Below are 8247 nucleotides of genomic sequence, written 5' to 3'. Positions count from 1 at the left end.
TAGTGTCAGTGGGCTTTCCCTCATGTCATGAATCTCAAGTATGTTCAGTATTTCTTTGGCCTCTCCATCAATTTCTGCTTCATCTTTACTCTTGAACATCTTGTAGGAAGAACAAATTGTGGGTTGAAGGTTGTTTGGCTGTTTTGGTGTTCTCAGCCTGCACTGTAAGTCTTTTCTGGTAGAAGGAGGCGGCGTTTCTAGGCTCCATATCTTCCATTGCTAGGAGTCTTAGATACAGATACCTTCAAAGATTCCTGGAGTTTCCACTGTCCTAGGTTTCTACCTCTTCCCAGAGATGCTTCTACCTCCCCACAACTACTTCCAGTCCCCTCTCCCACTTCTGTTTTCCTCTATCATCCTCATAATTGATCTCTCCTGTTCCCTTCCCTAAACATTCCCCAACCCAATCCCTCCTTCCAAGCACCTCTATGTCTATTTTAAGTCCCCTTCTCAGTGAGATTCAAGCATCACTCCTTGGGACCAGGCAGGAGCCAGCAGGTCAGTCAGTGTGGGAGTCACCACTGGGGGAGTGAGGAGGATTTTAGGAAAGGCAGCAAGAAGTTTCCAGAAACAGAGGCCTGGGAAGGCTGTTGGTGAATACCATGCCAGCAGCAAGTGTATTTCCTCAGTGTCTTTTAAAGGCAAGCAACACCAAGCATGACCATTTCCAGGAAGATAAACAGTGACCATAAATCATTATGTGGGAGATTTATGGTACACAGTATCTATGTTTTAGTAAGGCTGTTTCCATCAGACTAGGACAGTCTCTCCATGACATATGCCTAAGCAGAGGAACTTGGAGAGCATAACACATCTTAATCAAAAACAAAGACAGGTGTCGGCAGACTCATTCATGATTAATCACAAGCAAAGTTAACTCCAAAAGTGTTCCTCACAGGTCTCCTTGATACTTAGCTTCATTATGTCTGTAGATTGGAGAATGGTTATCCTCTACTTTGTGGCTTATATACACTTATAAGTGAATACATACCATGTTTTTCTTTCTGGGTCTGGGTTACCTCTCCGAGGATGATCTTTTCTTCCTTTCTTCTTTTCTTCCTTTCTTCCTTTCCTCTTTTCTTCTTTTCTTCTTTTCTTCTTCCTTTCTTCCTTTCTTCCTTTCTTCCTTTCTTCCTTTCTTCCTTCCTTCCTTCCTTCCTTCCTTTTTTCCCACTCTTTCTTTCTATTTTTCTTTGTTTGCTTGCTTTGGTTTTTAGCTTTGTTTTTTTTTTTTTTTTTGAGGCAGGGTTTCTCTGTATAGGTCTGGCTGTCCTGGAACTCACTCTGTAGACCAGGCTGGCCTCAAACTCAGAAATCCACCTGCCCCTGCCTCCCAGAGTGCTGGGATTACAGGTGTGTGTCACCACTGCCCGTCAGGATGATCTTTTCTAGATTCATCAATTTGCCTACATATTTAATGGTGTCATTGTTTTTAATATTTGAGTAATATTCCTTTTTGTAAATGTCCTGGCTGGTTTTGTGTGTCAACTTGACACAGGCTGGAGTTATCACAGAGAAAGCAGTTTCAGTTGAGGAAGTGCCTCCATGAGATCCAGCTGTGGGGCATTTTCTCAATTAGTGATCAAGGGTGGGAGGGCCCCTTGTGGGTGGTACTATCCCTGGGCTGGTAATCTTGGGTTCTATAAGAGGGCAGGCCAAGCAAGCCAGAGGAAGCAAGCCAGTAAGAAACATCCCTCCATGGCCTCGGCATCACCTCCTGCTTCCTGACCTGCTTGAGTTTCAGCCCTGACTTCCTTTAGTGATGGATTGCAACCCTTTCCTCCCCACCTTGCTTCTTGGTCATGATGTTTGTGCAGGAATAGAAACCCTGTCTAAGACAAATTGGTGCCAGCATAGTGGGGTATTCCTGTGACAACCTGACCATGCTTTGGGGAGGACTGTGCAAGAACTTTGGAACTTTGAGCTAGAGAAGCTGTGGAAAGTTGTGTAGGAGCTTGGAAGAAAATGTTACATACAGTGCAGAAGATGAAGGCCTGACTTGTGAAATTTCAGAGGGAAGATTAAAGACTCTTAAAGTGACCATGTTTTGATTGTGAAGATTCTGTGGTTTTTGTTATCTGGGGTTGAAGAATCAGCTGTAAGTAACAAGATACCAGAACCACTAAAGCAAACCTTTGTGTTACTGAGACTATTGATGCTGGTTACCTGGAGCTAAGAAATTAGCAGTGATTAAGAAGAGACCAGCATCACTGAGATGAAATAATCTTGGAAGTGTTTTCTGAGAGCACAGAGAGTGTGTTCCAGAGATAGCCACAGTTGTATTTGTGCTGTGGCTGGACTTGGTACTGTGTATGAGTCACCTAGACAGTACTGGTTTTGAAGGCATGAAGGGGTCATGAAGTGCAGCTGAGGATCTTGGCACAGTGAGAGGCCAGGGAAGGCCATTGGTGAAGGTGCAGCCTCAGTTGCAATTGATGGCCCAGGACTTGAAGGGGACATGTATAGGAGCAAAGGCTTGTCACCATGAAGAGAGCCTATGAGAGGCTATTGGTGAAGCCTAATTACAGTGGAAGATAGCAGCGTTTTGGAGATGCCAGTACCATGCAATGACCACCAAGAACAGCAGCAGCAGTGGAGTACAGGCAGCTGGAGCCTAGCAGACAAGCTGTGTGCTACAAAGGGCAGAGCTGGAGAAGTGACCCAAGCCCTTGGAGGAACCCAGAAAATCGTGAGTTGCATCCCAGCCATTGAATCATTGGGGTTTGAGTTTTGCTTTTGGTTGTGATTGTGCCCTGATATGTTTCCCTCTTGAAGGTAGAAAGCATTTTAGTGGAGCCCAGATTTGAGAGACTTTGAATCTTTAAAAGACTTTGAATTTTAAAGATATTGGACATTTTGAAGTGGTTGAACTTTTAATGTGTAAAGACTGTGGGACTTTTAAAATAATTTAGATTTTGGGGATGAGTAAGAAAGGGTTGAGGCTTAACAGTGATGTGTTTGTGTGTCAAGTTGACAAGGGGTCAATTGTACTGGCTGGTTTTGTGTGTCAACTTGACACAGGCTGGAGTTATCACAGAGAAAGGAGTTTCAGTTGGGGAAGTGCCTCCATAAGATCCAGCTGCGGGGCATTTTCTCAATTAGTGATCAAGGGTGGGAGGGCCCCTTGTGGATGGTACTATCCCTGGTCTGGTACTCTTGGGTTCTATAAGAGGGCAGGCCAAGCAAGCCAGAGGAAGCAAGCCAGTAAGAAACATCCCTCCAGGGCTTCTGCATCAGCTCCTGCTTCCTGACCTGCTTGAGTTCCAGTCTTGACTTCCTTTAGTGATAAACTGCAATGTGAAAGTGTAAGCTAAATAAACGCTTTCCTCTCCAACTTGCTTCTTGGTCATGATGTTTGTGCAGGAATAAAAACCCTGACTAAGACAGTAAACGTACCACATTTTCTTTATCCATTTTTTGGTTGTTTTCTGTTTCTGCTTATTATGAATAAAGCTACTAAGAACATAGTTGAGCAGGTGTCCTTATGGTATGATAGAGCATCTTTTTTTTTTTTTTTTTGGCTTTTGAGACAGGGTTTCTTTGTGTAGCCCTGGCTGTCCTGGAACTCATTCTGTAGACCAGCCTGGCCTGGAACCTTGAAATCCACCTGCCTCTGCCTCCCAAGTGCTTGGATTAAATGTTAGAGCATCTTGTTGTTGTATACCCAGGAGTGGTATACCTGGGCCTTGAGATAGTTCTATTTCCACTTTTCTGAGAAACTACCAAATTGATTTCCAAAGCATCTGCACAAGTTTGCATTCCCACCAGCAATGGAGGAGTGTTCTCTTTGCTCCACATCTTTTCCAGGATGAGCTGTAACTTAGCATTTTTTTTTCTCAGCCATTTTGATGAATGTGAAGGTGAAATCTGAGTCAATTTGATTTGTCCTTACCTGATAACTAAGGATGTACATTTCCTTAAGTGCTTCTCAGACATTTAAGATTCATCTGTTGAGAATTCTGTTTGGGTCTGAACACCATATTTTTGTAAATTTAATTTTATTTATTTAATTATTCCCTTTACATCCCACTTACTGCTTCCCTCCAGGTCACCCCATCTTAAATCATTCCTCCATCCCCTGTCACTTTTTCTCTGAGCAGGGGAGGGCGATCTCTAAAGGTACCCCTTAAACTGGCGCAAATTGAGAGGCTATGGGCTTCCTCTCTCACTGAGGTCTCTCTTCTATCCTTCCTTTCCTTTAAATCAACCTTCTATTTTCTCCAACATATTTTTGTTTGGTGTGTCTATCGAGCTGTGCCATGTTATACACATGGAGGACAGAGGACAGGTTGGTTTCTCCTTTACAGTATGGTCCATGGGGTGTCTAGTCAGGCTTGACCTCAAGGCCCTTTACCAGTTGATCTTTCTTATTTTGGAACACGTCCAGTTATCCAGTTGGGGCTTCAGTTTGTTTTTAAGATTTTGTTTTTATGTATGTCTGAGCACCTGTGCACTGTGTGAGTGCAGGCACCCACAGAAGTCAGAGGTGTGGGATTACCTTTTAAGTTGGAGTTACAGGTAGTTGTGACCTGTCTGACTAGATAGGTGTTGAGATTTTAACTCAGGTCCTCAAGAACAATAATTCTCTTATTCAGAGTCATCTGTCCAGTCCCAGACCTTCAGTTTGTGATAAGCTTTTAGGAACACTTTCTTCTGTTGTGTCCAATGATAAGCAGCATCTTTTTTTAGTTCAGATGAGTAGCTTCATTAAAGTCTTACACTTAAGATTTTGATTCTTTTGGAGCTTCTATCACTCGACCTCAGAGCAAGGAATCTGCTTCCTCTAGTGATAACAGAAACAGTCCCCAAAAGTTTTTCTTTTTGTATTTTTATATTTATTTGTGAGCATATGCAGATAGATACCATGCTAGGAATATGGAGATCAGAGGGCATCTTGGGTTGGGGAAGCAGGTCCTCAAGTTTGGTGATAAGTGTCCTTACTCATTGAAATATCTTGCTAGACCAGGAATGTACAAATTTTGTTTGTTTGTTTGTTGTTTTATGGGTTTTTTGTTTGTTTGTTTTTTCAAGACGTGCTTTCTGTGTATAGCTCTGGCTGTCCTGCAACTCAGTCTGTAGACCAGGCTCACCTTGAACTCAGACATCCACCTACCTCTGCCTCCCAAGTGCTGGGATTAAAGGTGTGTTCCACCACTGCCCAATGTAATGTACAGTCGTAATGTTAAGATTTTCAAATAATTCTTTTGAAAGCTATTTCTCAAGGAGGTTATATTTTACCTAAGGGCTCCCTTCTTAGTTAGGGTTTCCATCGCTGTAATAAACACCAAGACCAAAAGTAACTTCGGGAAGAAAGGGTTTATTTCAACTCTCAGGACTCAGGCCACACTCCATCACTCAGGAAAATCAGGGAAGAACTCAAGGAAAGAGCTGAAGCAGAAGCCATGGAGGAATGGCTCCATGGGAGAAAGGTGCCCAGTGGCTTGCTCAGTTTTCTGTTTTCCTAATAAAGTGTTTCTTTGTTTGTCCTCAGCTCGCAGAGAACTGCTGGACACCAGCACCCAGCACAGCTTGTTTCCTTATACTACTCAGTCTCACCTTCCCAGGAGTGATGCTGAGCAACCATTAATTAAGAAAGTGCTCTAGACTTGCCCATAGGATAGGCCAATTCTATGTATGTGCTTTCTCAATTGGGAATCCTTCTTCCAAGCTGGATGTGGAGGCACTCACCTTCAACCCCAGCACTCTGGAGTCAGGGGCTGGGCAATCTGTGGTTCAAGGCCAGCTTGGCCTACAAACTTCAGCTCCAGGAAAGCCAAAGCTACACCCTGACTCAAATAAAACAAAGCAAACTAAATATATTTCTCAATCAGCATGTGCACCTGCATGACAGAAGAGGCCAACAGCTCACTTTATAGATGGCTCTGAGACTATTTGTGGTTGCTGGGGCTTCAACTCATGACCTCTTGAAGAACAGCCTGTGCTAATAACTGCTGAGCCATCCCTGGGATACTGGGGATGGGGGAATCTCCACTCTCTCAGAGGAGGTGAGTGGTGTTAGTGGGAGGGACAGTGTGAGCCTGGAACCAGGAGTGCCTGGATTAAAGGTGTGCACTGTCAACACCCAGGTTCTTTGAATTGCAGTCATTTCTCCAGCCCCAGACCCCAGCTTTTTTTTTAAGGCTTGAGTCTCTACTGAGATCTCAGGTAAGTTCCTTAACAAGCTACAGGCCTCAGGTGATAAATAGTATTAGCCCTTTATTAACAAAAAGAATTATTCAGTCAGAATCTCTAAATTGGGAGGCTTAGCCAAAAATCTCATCCAGTGTATATTAAAAGGTTTGAGTTAGTAAATTTAATGGAAAATAAGTTTACTCCCCACTAAAACAATGCCTTGTTTGAACTTGTCTCTTGTTCAGGTCAGTGATGGGGATGGCTCAGTGGTCAAATGTGATAACTGCTTTCAGGATCCAAGTTCATTACCTAGCTCCCTCACAGCAGCTGAACTCTAGCATGAGATCAAATATGCCACTCTGGCACAAAAGGGCAATTGCACACATAAACATAACACCCCTAATCCCCACCCTGTAAAACCTGACCATGTTCCTCCTTCAATGCATAATGAACACATCAAATTCTCATCACAGCATCTTACTGAAAATGCAATACAATTTGAACACATCTGCTCAGAAACTACAATGTATGTAGCATTCAGCCTTATCTGGCATTCCATTTTTCCCATCCCATTAATACCAAGATCCCATTGTATCACAAATACATCTGAAACCATACCATGCTTTATTCATGCAGTACCTTAAGCCTAGCTTTATGTTTTCTAAAGTTCAACTGGTTTGGACTCCATTTGCTTAATTCTTTAATAGGAAGCATTCTCTGGCTAGCTTGGTGACACTTATCTGTAATCTACAGTTGGGAGGCAGGATTGCCATAAATTCCTAAGGCCAGCTTGGTCCGAGTGAGCTCACCACAACCTTCACAGAACAGGATGTAAATGGAAAAACAATCCATTTACATACAGCCCACAAGAATGTACAAGAATCAACTCTGCAGGACATGCCAGATGATGTCCTGATCACTAGACAGATTAACAGGGACAGCCAGGGCCATGGAGACCCTATCTCAAACATCCCAGTACTAATACTGTGCATTTTCTTCTTGTCTCTGCATTTTCTGGATGTTTACCACATCTAGTTTGCATTCTCAAGTCTTGTTGTCACTGGCTCTAAAAATAAAAAACAAAGAAACATAGGTATTAAATTACTGTCAAAATTAAATAGAACACAACATTCCATTGTAATGGTCCATCTCAAAAGCCAGATCCATAACTGTGGTTTTTCAACAGGTTTGGGATAGGTTCATCCTAGACTAAACCAATTTCATTAAGTTCAGCACAAGGCAGGAAAGATGGCTCAGAGGGCAAGAGCACCAACTGCTCTTCCAAAGGTCCTGAGTTCAAACACCAGCAACCACATGGTGACTCACAGCCATCCTTACTCCTGATCTAGGATCTTTACAGGCCAAGGGCATCTCAATGGGATCCTTCTGTCTCCAGATCCCAGCTCTGAAACTATAAGCATGTGCCACAACGAACACTTTAATTTGGTTCTGGGAATGAATCTATCTCGGGTCCCTGGGCTTGCAAAGCACATGCTTTACTGAGCCATATCCACAGCCAGCCTAAATTTTTAAGGTTATTAGATGAATGTCATTTTCAAAATGATTTTTGTGTATTTTTTAAATCTTTTTAAAGAAGACTTATTTATTTCATCATAAATAAATAATTAAATAAATAAACACAAGAAAGTACACTGTAGCTGTCTTCAGACACACCAGAAGAGGTCACTAGCTTTCATTACAGATGGTTGTCAGCCACTTTGTAGTTGCTGGAAATTGAACTTAGAACCTCTGGAAAAGCAGTCAGTGCTCTTAACTGCTGAGCTGCCTCACCAGCTGTAGTGGCTATTCCTGGTTGTCAACTTGACTATATCTGGAATGAACTACAATCTAGAATTGGAAGGCTCATCTGTGATCCTAATCTGGAGGCTCAGAGATATAAGTTTCTGTCCTGGATCTTGTCATGGAGATATTGAAGCATAGTGGCTATGAATTCCAGAAGATTAAGACAAGGAGATCTCTGAGTTCAAGATCATCTGTGATTAAAGGCACAGGGATACATGCCTTTAATCTGGGCCACGACCTCTGCTGGAGACCCACTCTCCTTTAATCTGGGCCACACCTCTGCTGGAGACCTACAGCCTTTAATCTGGGCTA

At 42.8% G+C, this 8247-nt stretch overlaps 1 pseudogene; it reads right to left on the bottom strand.

Annotated features, from left to right (window-relative positions):
* Positions 1-7279: 7279 nt before the first annotated feature.
* On the bottom strand, positions 7280-7343 carry LOC127690331 (uncharacterized; annotated as a pseudogene).
* Between the last annotated feature and the right edge of the window lie 904 nt (positions 7344-8247).

Source organism: Apodemus sylvaticus, chromosome 7 (assembly GCF_947179515.1).
Source record: "Apodemus sylvaticus chromosome 7, mApoSyl1.1, whole genome shotgun sequence".
Classification (NCBI taxonomy): Eukaryota; Metazoa; Chordata; class Mammalia; order Rodentia; family Muridae; genus Apodemus; species Apodemus sylvaticus.
This window is presented reverse-complemented; position numbering and strand designations above follow the sequence as displayed.